Source organism: Mixophyes fleayi, chromosome 2 (genome assembly GCF_038048845.1).
Source record: "Mixophyes fleayi isolate aMixFle1 chromosome 2, aMixFle1.hap1, whole genome shotgun sequence".
Taxonomy (NCBI): domain Eukaryota; kingdom Metazoa; phylum Chordata; class Amphibia; order Anura; family Limnodynastidae; genus Mixophyes; species Mixophyes fleayi.
In genome coordinates this window covers 72,763,474-72,779,277 of record NC_134403.1, presented here as the reverse complement: position 1 = coordinate 72,779,277, position 15,804 = coordinate 72,763,474, and the positions used below count along the sequence as shown (strand labels likewise).

Sequence of the window (15,804 nt, the reverse complement as noted above, 5' to 3'; positions counted from 1 at the left end):
ATGCTGACATTAAAAGAGTAATAGAGGCAAGTCAGGCGTATAGCCAGCAGGTTAAGTGCCAGCATTTCCTTTGCCGGCATTCTGACCAGCACCGCAGCAGGGTAGTCTTTTCACTGAGTACAAGTACAAGTAGTGAGATAACTCCCACAGTTGAAAATGTTCACCTGTTTCTGACTGCTGACAAATACTGTACTGAAAAACATAATTGAGACTTGTTCTCTAAAATGTATCTAAGAATCTAAGCGGAGAAAAAATACTGCAGTACATACTGTCAGCAGCTAGCAGAAGTAAACTGTGCCTAATGCTGCATAATCATCTCTGTTCTCTAGATGATGTCACCAATAACAGTCCCGTCAGTTTATTTTAACATCATAAAATGACATTATTATGACAGTTTCCCTTTGCATTTTTTATTTATTTTTACCACAGTGTCACATAACAGTAAAACTAGCTGAAGTACTTTCTCATGTTTATTAAAACTGGCAATTAAGTGAATTTTTATGATTATTTATACAGTCAGTGTTTGTTTTATGGCTATCTTCTATATTAACACTGCTGCACTCTATTTGTCTGTATCATTAATGAGATTTAGGGGAGAGTACCAAAGTGCTGTTTTTCCAAACCACAATTTAAAATGCCTATTTTTATGCAATTTTCAAACCGTCAATTTATCAAAATAAAAAACGACAAATCAAGCAACATTTTTTTAACCTGCAGATGGTGAGACATAACTGGGCTCCACACAAACAGAGCAATGTACCAAGCAGATATACAGATATATAAAGATATACAGATATATCTGTATCAGGATTCACCATAAATCTCCGTTCTGTTTTAATAAGGAACTTTGTTACCCAATGGAACATACAGTCACAGGATGCGCGTCACAGGGGAGCACTTTGGAGGTAGGACATAGGCAGTTTGTGTCTCTAACCCTGCCGGCTACAGCTGACTAACGATCCCTCTTCAACCACCACAATAACAAAGTCGGCTGCCCAGCAGTTTCTTACCCACCGCAAAGTCGTTCCTAGTAGCAGTTAAAGATGACTTAGACCCAAACTCTTCCAAATAGCGACCTTAACCAGATTGTCCTATGGGACAGATTTTTTAGTTGGTCCTTCCTTTAGCAATCAGCGATCTTACGCGTTTCTCCACATATATTGTTGTTTCATCAGAGATTAGGGGTATATTTACTAAACTGCGGTTTTGAAAAAGTGGAGATATTGTCTATAGCAACCAATTAGACTATAGCTGTCATTTTGTAGAATGCACTAGATAAATGATAACTAGAATCTTATTGGTTGCTACAGGCAACATCTTCACTTTTTCAACCCCGCAGTTTAGTAAATCTAGCCCCAGGTGAATCCTGATACAGATACATCTGTTTGACTTTTTCTTTCATTTGACCTGCTTTCTAATATCTATTGGAGCCTATATCAATTAAATATATATGGATGGATTCACCTATAAGTGCACTATAGGGTAGAAGAAACAGCTGGAAATAAATTTCTAATTGTGTCATGAAAATTGGCAATCTATCTCGACTTTGGTTTAGATTTTGTTGGAATATGTGGTGCAATATATTTTATTAATTGGATTTTAATTAATGTTTTCATAAAATGTTTTTAATAGATACATTTGGTATATTACACTTTGTTTGAGTGGTGCGCGCTATTCATTAAGCTGCTCTTCTTTCAAGTTATCAAGGGGTTACACATTTCTCCTGACTTACTCTATGTTATGTTGGCCACTGCAGTCCCCATGGACCGCATAGCTTTGATTTTTGCCACCGGATGGACTCCAATGGAGTCCATAGCTGTCCATAGCCGCCAAAGAAGCCTCTCTGGATCCATTGCTGGGTCCCAATGTTCAGCGCATGCGCGACCTTAGCGGCTAATGAGCAGTAGCCACACAGGAGTCACCTCCTCCTTACGCCGACAGCGCCAGGCTGCTGGTGAAGGAGTTTGTATTTAGTTTAGGTAGGGAGGGGGTTGCCAGGACTCGCCAATGTGCCCTGAACTTGTAAAAGCCGGTGGCAAGACATTTTATATCATTGCGGTATGCAGCAATACAAAATAATACTTACTATTATGAAATAGACTCCTAAATGTTTATATCCGACTATTAACATTTTACTCACCACACTAAATAAGTTAGTAGATTTACTTACTAGCTAGTTAACTCCATTTTAAACTTATGGTTTGAGAATGTTTAACTGGAAGGGGTATTTATATATAGACAATGTAAAAAGAAAACAGTTTAACACACTTGTTTTGCTGGGAAAACCTATGTAATTATTATATTAACTGTGTGTGTTTTTATAACTGGCCCAGGCTTGCCAATCAGATATAATGTCTATTTACGGAAGTAGGCAAAGGGCTGCAAGTAAAGTAATGATAAGCAGTGTTTTGCTGGTGTACATTTAATAAGGGTTACTCAATAACAGCAGGCAGGAAACAGACTTGACAGCGTGTTGGTTAATGGCTGGAGGAAATACCAGATTAGAAGTGACATAGGTAGGAATCATTTCAACAGAATTTACCCACTAACAGCGTACAGTGGCACATTATTCAGAGCTGTGCCCTAGATCAGTACATGCCGATCAATTGGTTACATATCCAGGCATGTTTTTAAAATACTATCATTGTTTTGTAAATAGCTTTAGTATATTAATTTTGATGACTGCTCAGAAAAATATTTTACTCCCCTATTACTATCAGCTAATTTCAGGGAGAAGTTTGAATGTAGTGAAGTGAAAGGTATAGGCTAACCCAAGGTCTAACTGGGCTACAGCCCAGGGGCCTTGGGCATCCAGGAGCATTTTTGATCAGTGCAGGGGCGGGGGCGACCCCGGCCCGGTCAATGCTGCTGAGCTTATCACTTTAGTCCTTCCGCGGCGCTCATTAATCTCCTTACTGAGGAGATCTCGTGAAAGTGAGACTATGAGTCTCACTCTCATGAGATCTCCTCAGTAAGGCGTTTACAGCACGCCATGGAAGGACTACACTGACTGAAGAACATAGAGTAAGCGCCTGGGGGGAGGGGCCTCATGGGGGGGCGACTCACAGGGGGGCCTCACGGGGGATTGAAGGCCCCCTTAGCCCAGGGGCCTCAATTCCCTTAATCAGGCCCTGGGTATAGGTTGGTTCTGTGCTGTAGAAAGCATATACAACCCCTTTCAAGCATTTCTCTCTGGTTGGTCACTGCCAAAGAAGCTGCTTCAACTTGTCCTGTTGACAGCCCACAAGCATTGATCACCAGCTGGAATAATCGGTGGCGGTCATTATTTCGGCACTGTAAATGTCGACACTGGCATTGTGGCTATACCCTGGACACACTGACATTGGTCTTTTAATGTCAGCATTGTGATTGGCGACAATGTGAATTTCGCCAATCACACTGACGACATTGTCCATATGTCTACACAATGCAAGTGTCAACATTTAGCCTGCCGACATTTACACTGGAATTACACTTAGTAATCCCTGAAACTTTGTATCAGGAGTGACTGCATACTTGTCTACTCTACTGGGGAGTCCACCTGTAATTCCGGGAGTATAGGCCACCTTTACGGATGCTGCTTTTTCTTCTTGTAAATAAGTGAAGCACAATGCACTTCACCACGGCCTTGCCCCCTGTGAGATGACACAATCGCGTCATTGTGCTGCAGGGACCCCCCAGCCCACTTACCATTTACAACCAGATACAACAAAAAGATACAGCCGGCAAAGTACGATTCTCTAGCGATGGCTTTCACAAGTACCACCGCGATACCTGTTCTGTTACTGCCTTCTCAGGGTGGAGATAACAGATGATAATCATTTAAAAAAGGCTTTATTAATTAGATAAAACATTATTTAATGGATTGTAAATATTTTTTTATTTTTAATGTATATTTTGTATCTATTTTTACACTCTTTTTTTTGTTTTTTGTTTTTTTGTAATACATGATACTGAAAGCTAGCTATCTGCTGAGATTGGCCCTGTGAGATGGTGAGTTAATCCTTACTGCTCGGGGGGGGGGGCCATTATCACCAGGGAATCTGAGTATCGCTCATCTGCCATGGTGATCATTGTTTGATTTAAAAAAAAACTGCATTATCACCATCAGCATTAACACCGCAATCATTTACCTATTGTTTAACAGGCCCCCTGCTGATGAAATTAGTGTTAGCATTTCTCTGTATATGGAGCTCTATCAATCTATAACATAAAACAGGAAACAGTGAGTCAGAACATAAATTTATATCAGAAGATTCAGATATTAGAACAAAAATGGTTCAGTTTGTTAAGGCTATTAGTTCACATGACTGGTTCCAGAAACAAGCAAACAACGCAGGTAAATCAACTCAGCAGTCTGTGAACTGAGTGAGTTGCAGCATGATCAATCCTTTTTCTGTGACTGCCTGGCCCCATGTGACACTGAAATACACCCTTCTGTACACAGTCCCCTGCAGAACAATATAGTGTTCATTATTGGACTACACTCAACCAACCCCCCAACCGTCCCGGTGGGACAGTCCCGATTCCAGGGCTCTGTCCCTCCATCCCTATCGGGAAAGCTTTGTCCCACAGGTGAGAAAGTTGGAAAGTATTCCGTTCACTGTGAGCAATGGTGAACGATGCTGTGCACACATGGCAGTGAAGGTGTTTGGAGGGGAGACATCCCCCCCCCCCCGTGTCCTGATGACACCTACCCAAATGTTGGGAGTTATGTTACACCTATTACATGAATTGAGTTTGTAGGTGGATCCATAGCAGTTATTAGTTTTGCTTGACAACTTGCATATATTGTTAATTTACAGTGTGCAAATAGGTGTTAGACAAATGGTTCATGCAGACATACATTAAAGCTCCAGTGTCTAATTGTCAGTGTGCTCTGTCAGAGAGGCTGATTTCAGAGTTTCCCATACAATCTGTGCTGCTTTCATACAGCTTATGTTCTATCCACACTTTAGAAGCAGAAGCATTGAGGATTAGACATTCTCCATTGCTTGAAGTGACTTGCGCGGCTGCTGCAGAATGCTTATTTTTGTTCATGAGGCAATCTGGGGTAATAAACAAAGAATGAAATTCCTTAATCTTTCGCTCCAGGGCTCCATTCACAGGTATTTGTTAAAGGCGCAGTGTAATATAACCACTACATAATCATAAGTAAATATATTTTTTTTACTTCTCTATCTCAACCTAGACTAAGCAGATTTGGGAATACATTTTCCAGCTGCTGTAATTACTGAATATTTGTGCATTTCTGCTGCTTTCTTCTCTTAGGATATGAGCCCCTAACCGAAGAATGTCTATAATCAGCCCTGTTGTTTTAGTTTTATGCTGACTCAGATCTACTGTAAATCAACTGAACCATAACATATATTGTAAACTAAAATCAAGTTCAAATGTTGTAAATGTTGTTATGTGATTGCATTTTTCTACTTTAGTGTAAATGACTAGAAGCGGGAGAACCAGCTAGACCATGGCACATATGTAACAGAGTGTTTGTGCAGAATATTATGACAAAGTGCAATGCATTACATGTTTAGGCCATACTTACCTACTTTTGAAGGCAGCTGCCCTGGAGGGGGTCCGCCGAGGGGGCGTAGTCACGCGTGGTGCTCCGTTAGGCTCCGCCCCTGTCAATCTTAGGCAATTCTAGCCAATCGCAGCAGGGGGCGTGGCCACGATGGCACGTTTAGCCCAGTCCCCACCATCTACAACAACGGGGACAGCTGGATCCGGGATTTTTGCCTGCTCTCTCAGGAGTCCGGGAGAACTCACAAGAATTCGGGAGTCTCCCGGACATTCTGGAAGCGTAGGCAACAATGTTTAGGCTTTCAACTATTTAATAGGGGCCTAATTACAAGTAATATGGCATATTTATTTTTGGGAAATGGTATCTTATTTTATTTAATGTTTAATGTTGTTATATTTTTATTTCATTGTCACTGTATTTTGACTTTACAACTGTAAGAGAACTAGGTTGCTATAGCTGGATTTAGTCTAGATAGATTTCAGGGCAAAGTTCTACAACAAAATGCAAATGAAATAATTGTTATACAGTTATACTTTGGACACGTAGTTATGCTATAGCAGTTTCTGAATGATTACACATAGTCAACAATACCTAAGTAACATATATCTGTTGTAACTAGTGGACTTTGAGGGCCTCATGTAAAGATACATAAAAAATACAGGCGGTAAGTTGTGTCTGACAAAAAGACGAAAATCTGTGTCTATACCGCATTGGCCGCATCTAAAGTTGTGCCCAGCTCGGCATCAGTAGCAGAAGTGCAAGTTTTAAACAAGGAGTAAACAGTAGCATATACGGTTGGTTTCCACCAGGAAGAAACAGTAGCACATGTGCTTAGTTTACACCAGCAGTAACAAAAGCATAGGGATGTGGCTTGATAGTGTTAGTAGTAAATACCATACTTGCCAAGTCTCGGAATGTCCGGGAGACTCCAGAAATTCGGGTCAGTCTCACGGACTGCCGGGAGAACTGTCAAATCTCCCGCATCCCGCTACTGCCACCACTAAATGACGCGATTTGTGGTGAAATGCGTAATTTTGGCCCCGCCTCCCGCGACAAAATGTCATTTTCGCCGCTGGAGACTGGACCAAAATGATGCGGTTTGCTGCGCAATGCCCCCGCCCGCCCTCCAGTTACGCCCCTCTCCCGGAAACAGATTTGAGAAAGTAGGTAAGCATGGTAAATACTAAAGTCATTAGTCTTTAGTATCCACAAGTGATACGCCTCCTGACAGGCGCACATTAGGTCTAGTTTGGTCATATTTACCTGAACGTACCTTTACTGTACTCTGCTGTTGTTTGCCCACCCATTCCCTCTCTTGTTCTGCATAGAGAAACGTAGCATAGGATGCAACCAAATATGTATACAGACGGAAGAATAAGTCTTATTTGTGCACATGCAAAAGACGAAATGTTTACTTTACACAATTAAAACAGACATAAGGTGTGTCCAGATTTACATGAGTCCCATTTATGTAACATCAGACAGATGCATTGTACATACACCGATTGGCCACAACATTTAAAGCACCTGCCTAACATTGTGTAGGTCCCCCAAAACAGCTCTGACCCATCAAGGTATGGACTCCACAAGATCTCTGAAGGTGCCCTGTGGTATCTGATACCAAGATGTTAGCAGCAGATCCTTTAAGTCTTGTAAACATTTCTGTATGATTGGGCTAGCATTTGATCACCATGCGCATCAATGAGCCTTGGGCGCCCATGACCCTGTTGCCAGTTCACCAATTTTCCTTCCTTGTACCACTTTTGGTGCTTCTAACCACTGCATACCAGGAACACCCCACATGACCTGCTATTTTGGAGATGCTCTGACCCAGTCGTCTAGCCTTCGCAATTTGGCCCTTGTCAAAGTCACACAGATCCATACCCTTGCCCATTTTTATTGATTCCAACAGGCAAACTTCAAGAACTAACTGTTCACTAGCTGCCTAATATATCCCATCCCTTAATAGGTGCCATTGTGACCAAATAATCAATGTTATTCACTCACTTGTCAGTGGTTTTAATGTTGTGGCTGATGAGAGCAGATTAGCAAAACTGTTATAATTTCTGAACCCAAAGATGTAGAGCGAGAATTCCAATCCTTGGGCCTGTTTCATTAAGGATCTTAACTTGAGAAACTTCTTATTTCAGTCTCCTGGACAAAACCATGTTACAATGCAAGGGGTACAAATTAGTATTCTGTTTTGCACATAAGTTAAATACTCACTGTTTTTTCAAGGAGACTGAAATAAGAAGTTTCTCAAGTTAAGATCCTTAATGAATCAGGCCCCTTGTTATTTGTGCCACAGCAAAATCTCCATGTGATGCACTTTCACACATTGCAGTTCTTAACTCACCAACCTAACTTCGAAGAACTACATTGACAAGCACCAATCTCTAGATCACAAATACTGTTTAAATATGTCAGTCCTAGTACTGCAAAAGCACTTGCGGTGGATCAGCTTTTCTGGACAGTCCATTTTGCCATTAAATCTTAATACACTTAACTTAAATAGTTCAACATAATATTTTTCTAGTTATATAATGAATAATATTTGCATTTTCCTCTTGTTGTTATGATTACACTGAAAATGTCCTAATCCCAGTTGATCCTTTGATTTATTTATTGCCGTTTTTATCACTGCACATAAAACAAGACATTTCTGTAAATAGAAACACATTTCCACATGTAAGTGTGCACTGCAGACATGATGATGATGAGTCTAAAACATAATCAGCATCGCTCTCTAGATCAAATGGTCGTCTGATTGTCCTTCAGTCATTACTCAAAGACTGTCTGAGCTAAAGGTTATGATAGAAATAAACCACAATGTGAGTCCTTTGAGAATAAATTTCCTTTCTCCCAGCCCATTTCATTGTTAAATGGATATATTATATACAGAGACTGAGGCAGGAGTCACACTACCAGGAAGTGAGATGTTTACAAGCCTCACTAAAAATAAATACAGAGAATGTTTGAAAGATGATGTATCCAGCAAACTCTTTTAATCAGTGTGTAACTGAATAGTTATATTGTTCTTTTACATCCACGTTATTTGTAACAAATAAACAAACCCATATAGCTTATTTTTAAACATATTGTAAGGCATGCTTAGACATTAGAGTAAAAGTAACAGAATCATTACATTGGGTCTTTTCCTAAGAGTAAACCTGGCCACACACATGGTCATTTTGGCAGCCGGTTTGGACGATTTAGTCCAAATGAACCAAAAGTGACTGCGTGTGTGGGGTTCCACAGAATGTGTGCTCAAGAGCAATAATCCAAATATAAACTGTTCAGAGCTTTAATTACAGTGGACTGATGACCTCTTATGTGTTATTGGCCAAACATACTCATGGTTCCTCATTGAATCCAGCCATACGGTGTTTGGCCAAAACTGGAAATAGGTCTAGACATTTCCGAATTGGAAACCAATATGGGCAGTTGACAATTAGGAATTACAAAGTTCCATTATTACCAGTTCCACTATCAGATTAGGGGGTCAGCCGGCTATGTAGAAATTGTCCACCTTTGTGAGTCCTTCTTTCCACGGGGTCTCTACATAACAGAGGAAGGGGTTACCTGGTGAGGGACCTCCACCAAATGGTTAATGGAAGTAAGAAAATACTTTTAGAGTTTATTAAAAGGGGAATTAACTTACTTAAGTTATTATTGTCTAGTAGACTGACACTATCAGAAAGATGTTGTTGTATGTTCTACTATATTAAATAGAGGGTAGAATCTTGTAATCAGTGATACAGAAATACAATGTTTATTGATTCTGAGTCATTATTTGCAGGAGTACTGTGTTTGTACATGAGTTTTGCACATCTTATGTCTATGAACTCTAGACAGAAGCTAATAGTAGATAGTACAACTACCTTGAGTAGCAATGCATTGAAAAGTGACATGCCACTGAGGGAAAAATGCTACAGAAATACCAACATCGGCACCATTATGCCCATATAGCCAATAATACAATGGACAATATGCAGTCATCTAGAGACACTATTTAATGACACAATGTTCATTTAAAACTGTTTAAACTATACAAACTTTTGATGATAGATTCAAATTCCAGCATAAAGATACTTATCATTTCTGAAAGCTATATTCATTCAGTATGATACTGCTAATTGTGCAGTCTGAGCAGTTACATTATTATTTTTGCTATGCCTATTAAATTACAGCTGTACCCCAACCATCCTATATGTACACAAGGTGTTCCAGACATTTTACCTGATCATCAATCACCTGGATGGCCAATTTCGTTCTACATGTGGAGGGTTTTGGATGAATGACGAGATTGCAAGGAAATACATGGTTTGGCAGATGATCTTACACAGATGCTGATGAGCATATTGACCAACTTGATTTCCCAATTTCATTAGGTCAAATGAAATATCTACCAGTTTTGGATCTTGTGTGGGCCGGTCATACTGAGACGTCTATGTATTGCCTGCTCTCACAGCAATGTCATGTTTCCAATGCCAGTTCTTTGAAAATATATTTGTGCTACTCAGTTCAAACCACTCACATCAGGCTTGTGGCACAGTAGCGAGGGTGGGGCAACCTAAGATCCACAATGCTGCAGGAAATCTAAGGGCAAGATATACTAGAGAGTGTATCTCTCGCCACCATCATCTTCCTAAATATTAAAATTATATAACAGTCAATGACACCAATATTCTCCCCACTTCCCACACCAGCTATCTCGCAGATACCATCGACTCCACTCTCACCTTCCTACCACATATTCACACTCATCTCCAACTCATGCTATTTACACTATATGTTTCTTACTTGCACAATTTGCCAAATAGATCCCAAGCAACAAATTTATAATTTCCCTCCTTGTCTATTGCAAACTACTTTTTTTCTGGCCTCGTCCGCTGCTGCTCCTCTTTGCTTATCTTCACATTGACTATCCATAAAACTAAAATTTCTGATCTTTGCTATAAAACTCTACAAAAGTTCTATACCATGCCTCACCTATATTTCTGACCTCACCCATAAATACTCTCCCAGTCACCCTGTGTGCTCCTCTAGTGAACTTCTAGGGGTAAATGTATGAACATGCGGGTTCTTCAACACCCGCGTGTTCAGTGTGTTCGGCGATTAAATTTCAAGCGGCGCTGCACTGTGAAGGGAAACTTCCCTTTACAATGCAGCACCGCTTGAAATTTAATCGCCGAACACGCTGAACACGCGGGTGTTGAAGAACCCACATGTTCATACATTTACCCGCTAATGTCATTCTCTGGCATTATCTCTCGCCATAAATGTCTCCTAGACTTTTCTCACACAGCCCCCCATCTGTGGACTTCTCTACTCCAATCTATAAGACTTTCCTAATCCACACTTTCCTAATCCTTCACAATATTTCAATGTTCTCTGTATCCCCCATGTCTTCAAATAAACCTATTCCTCCTCCATAATCTCTGTGCTCTACTCTCTCTAAAACTAGCAATTTCCAAAGACAGCCATGTTCATTCTTCCTCCTCTACCTTTTTATCCTATGTCTTTCCACACCACTTACCTCTATCATTGTATGTAACATCGTAACACAATTCCCTAAATGTACAGCATTATGTAATATGTAAGTGCTTTTAAATTAAGGAGAAATAAAGGACATTAATAATAACTTTAAAGATTCTATTGAAGGAAAATTGCTAAATGTTAGTTTCAGATAATCATTGCTATGTTAGTTGACACAACAAAAGGAGTGTGTATTGGCACTGAGAAAAATGTATGAACATTCCCCTTGTACACAGCACCCAGTACTTTGTTGTGTATGATCTTTGGCCCTGAGATGTTATCAGGATAGCTATTTTAGTGTATTTGCCCATGTGAACAGTTACTGTCACCTTTATTTTCTCTGTGTCTTAGATCTGAGCAGCAGCACGAGGATTAACATGTGGAATGTTGGCTCCTTCCATTAGTTCCATTCCTATGAGAGAAAAAATTGAGTTGTTAATACAGCTGTCAATGTCTAGCATATGCCTGCATGGTTCTTAACTACATTCTTGCCTGTAATATGCTGTGCACTGGTGACAAATACGAATTCAGTGATTTGGGGTATACATCACTATGTATAATAGTATGTATTATGTGGTTTTACTGCCTATATTTACACAGGGTTAGAATGTCCCACTGGAGATATTGATATCTTCTGGTGGGCACCAGCCTTGACTGGACTACTGGCTATCATAAGGAGAGACATATCACCCCCATACAGACATGCGGCGTCATTGAGCCTACTAGATGGTTTTACTGTTTGAGGAAAGCGCAGCGTCAGTACCGCTTGTAGAATACACAGAGGCATAGGCAAACTGAGGGGGGGGGGTTAACTAATGCCTGGAAACCCCCCTCTCCCCCTCCCAGCCTAGGGTACTGTATGCTTCAGGTGGCTGGACCCTGCCCCAGGACCAGCCACTTTGCAGCTTGTGTGCAGATCGTTTCTGTCTGCACTGTTCATAGCCATCTCTCTCCAATAAGTATTGAAAGCAGCAAGAACAGGTAGGAGAGAGCAGGACAACTGTCAACTGTTCTGACACACTCAATCAGGACTTTGTCCTGATTGTAGGGAAAATTGGGAGGTATGTCCCGCTTCACACGGCTCTGCTCAAAAAGGGAGAGCTGTGTGCCCCTAACAGTAGTGCACGCAGCATTGCCCGTGTATATGATGGGGATAGGAAGAGTTGGAGAGCAGCCAAGTACCGCCTAAAATAATAGCCACGCCCCAAAGCATGCTGGCCACGCCCACTGGCGGTGTGGCATGGAAACCCCTTTCTACAAATCCTGCGTTTGCCCCTGAGAGGGTCTCTCCTGGCATGGAAAGTTGTATTATTACTGTAAAGACACATACTTGTGTTTCATGTAGAATCTTCACAGAATTTTTAATAGAAACATATGCAAATAGATGTTTGTTGACTATATATAATATATATACTGTTTCATTTCATGTAAAAGAAATTCCTAATAAAGTATTGTGTGATTTCCTGAATTACACAGCTGTTATTCCAAATCACAGATAAAAAAAGCATTTTGGGGATGGTTATTTATTGGCATTCCCTGCCCTGTGAGGCTCATTAACTGTGACTTCACTTCTACGGCACCTCGCTATAGTTGTCAGCCTAAACTTTGCAAAGCTGCTTAAATACACACAGTATTATAAATCTATACGCTAGAGATGGGGTGACTCCAGCAAAGAGAAGGAATTGGCTGGAATATAATGAACAGTACAATCCATTCATATAACCTTTGTAAATGGTGAGAAGTACAAGTTATTAGTGTAGTCGTATCTACCCACTAACATCAGCACTACCCAGATCCATTCCTAGCCCTCATACATCCCTGCCATTATGTACTGTTGCTGTAACAGTGCTGTCTGACAGCTGAACACATATCAGCACAACCAGTGGTCAAAGTGGACATTGAGACGTGGCAGGATGGAAAATGCAATAGGAATGGAAGTGAATGGAATTTGCTGGTTTTACAATGAAGGCAGTAGGAAAAGTGGCGGTGTGTATTGTCGCCATATACACCCCCACTTCCAGCACTGAGGACAACAAGACATAATTGTGAATAATTTCAAATATAAATGGTGTGTTGTGAACAATTGGAAAACATGGGACTATACTGTACCAATATTATTTTTAATGAATCAAACTGTTTTACCATAAATGTATTTACTGTTAAAAGAGGCAAAGAAAATTATTACTTAGTACAGGTTGTTTAAAATGTATTTATGGCTTCTATTAGCCCTTCCCCAATTTAGAGCACTATGCCTAAAATATAGCACAGTGCATTTAAACATTCCCCACACTGCTATTCACCGCATCATTAAATGACTGCTATCTATAATAGCTACCAACAAGTTACACAAATACATGTATAAACAATCAAGAACTAATTTCAGACAAAATTGTAATACTTAGGAAAGAAATTTCCTACACATACTGCGCATACTTCCTATCAGTAATTCCACTTAAGGACCATGCAGTCATCTGCTTTTAGCCACCTTTTGCAGAAAATTGCTGATAACATTAAACAATAACATGGACTCAGCTGCACTGCAAATTATAATACAATTAGAAATATCTCAGGCTCTGTCAAGCTTTAATAACTGTTGTATGAATGTTTGTTTTACTTTTTTATACCAGGAGTGCTGTTGGACCTTATCCAGGTCTCCCCTGAACCTCGACATTGTAAGATCACTAGTGATGCTGGCATGTACACTAGTCTTAGATCACATTAGATCACTATTACAAGTATGGCATGCTTAGTAGTGATATTTTTACTTGTATAAGGCTGAGTAAACACTACAGAATTTTCCAACCAATGTGTTATCTACAAAGGTTTTACTAACGATCAAAAAAAAAAAAAAAGTCCCGATCAGCGATCTAATTCATGTGTACACACTATACATGTTTTAGAAGATTTACGCTCAGATCTCTGCTCTTCATCTGTCGTAAACGTTGGCTGAAAAAATCATGACTCTGTAAACTCTATGGAGATCCTGATCGTTTGTGTATACACACTGCAGGGTTGGAAGAATGTTGTTCCATAGCTGAACGAGATTTATAGTTCTGCTGAACAATCGAAACAAACGATGGTCGGTGATTTGGAACAACCATCGTTCATCATCTAAGTGTACACACTAATGCGATATCGGGCTGAATGGTCGTTTATTGGGTGATTGGCCCAATGGTTGGCTGAAAACATTGTAGTGTGTACCCAGCATAAGACAGGCACTTTTGGGTCTCACCTTCCAAACAATTGCATGTATTGGATATGCAGAAGGGCCTTGACCTTGCTCAGTTTAGGTGTGCACATATGTATGCACTGACCTGTAAATGTAACATATAGATACACTGAACAGTGTAAGTCTTGTTGTATGTAAACGACCCCCACCTCCCATTGACTTGATGTTGGGTTTAGACTATTTAAAAAGAATAAGTAGGAATTAAATTGGGATACGTAGATACAATGATTTGACATTCTTAAGGTACGAATATTACTGTACAACATAGCACTAATGGTCTGAAGGAATATTGCACATCTAATTATGAATACAATTAGAGAACACTTTAAAATAGTGTTACATGTACAGAAATAACATGAGTTCTGGATTAACAGAAACTGACTGAACGCCAAGTTGTTCTGCTAAGTCTATTCATTTACTTAATGTACTATGCCACTTAAAAATGGTCCACTTGAAATCTAATATGTCATTCTCCTAAGAATTACCTATATAAACATTGTGCAGAGAATGCTTAAGCACTAATGAATCAGACGGTTAGAACAGGAAATTAGGAAAAAATCTATGTTACATTACACAATCACACCCTGAAGGTTTCAGTACACTTGGCTTTGGCCCAACACACAGAACACTTCATAGAACAAAAGACAAAAGTACTGTAGTACAGTCAAACAAATCAGTTACGATAGGCCCAACCTCGTAGGACATTAAAGAAAATGGCAGTGGAGCAAGACACCTTATTCAACAGACATTGTCTTTCTCCAAAAAGAGAAACTAGAACCCAAAGAAGAAAAATGACACCACATCCACTGTGGCTATTCCATGTTTTGCAGCCACTTGTTACAAATTCCAGCATTTTCACCTCTCCAAATGCACTTGCAACTTAATGTAGCCCACTTGGTTCAAACATAAGTGAATTAATAAATGACTGTAGTGCTTTTACCAGACCATTGTTTCCCTGCTGATCGTGTAGCTAGATGCAGTACTATGTGCAGGGGTGCCAAGAGGGAGGGGGGGGCATATGCATAGTATCGGGGGCCCAGGCATACCTGTGTAGTTAGCAGAGTCAATAACCTGGTGTGGCCACGCCCCCTTCAGTCGCCATGGAAGGGGCCCTAAGAAGTTCCTGTACTGGGTCCAGAAATTTCTCTTGTCAGCCCTGACTATGTGAGCTGCACATATACAAACATGTATTGGCTGTGCCTTCATGCCATGACCTCAGAGCTTCTGTTCTTCTGAATGTCGCTACAGAGCTATTACTAGAGGTAGTATATCACTATCAAATACTGTCCATGATTGTGGGGCCATTTTGGTGTTTTTTGTCTGCTCAAACAGTGTTGGGAGGTGAAAAAACAATCACAGGCCATGAGTTCAAAAGAAGGATAGCATAGACTCATAGACTAGGTTGATGTGTGAGTGGATGGCTAGCAGGTTTACGCATGTGCGGTGAAACTGAAAGCCCAGACTACGGCTTACAGTTAGTATATTAGTATATATAGATACATTCAAGGTC

The 15,804-nt window shown here is 40.2% G+C and overlaps 1 protein-coding gene and 1 long non-coding RNA gene across 4 annotated transcripts in view; one reads left to right on the top strand and one right to left on the bottom strand.

The window, feature by feature from the left end:
• HDAC7 (histone deacetylase 7) overlaps positions 1-15,804 on the top strand; it is a 273,723-nt gene that overhangs the window by 116,917 nt on the left and 141,002 nt on the right. The window lies entirely within an intron of this gene.
• Positions 4,791-15,488, bottom strand: LOC142140149 (uncharacterized). The gene is made up of 3 exons (XR_012688305.1): positions 15,341-15,488; positions 11,395-11,477; positions 4,791-5,048 (listed from the first exon to the last, which is right to left on the bottom strand). It is a non-coding gene; the product is annotated as an uncharacterized LOC142140149 (long non-coding RNA).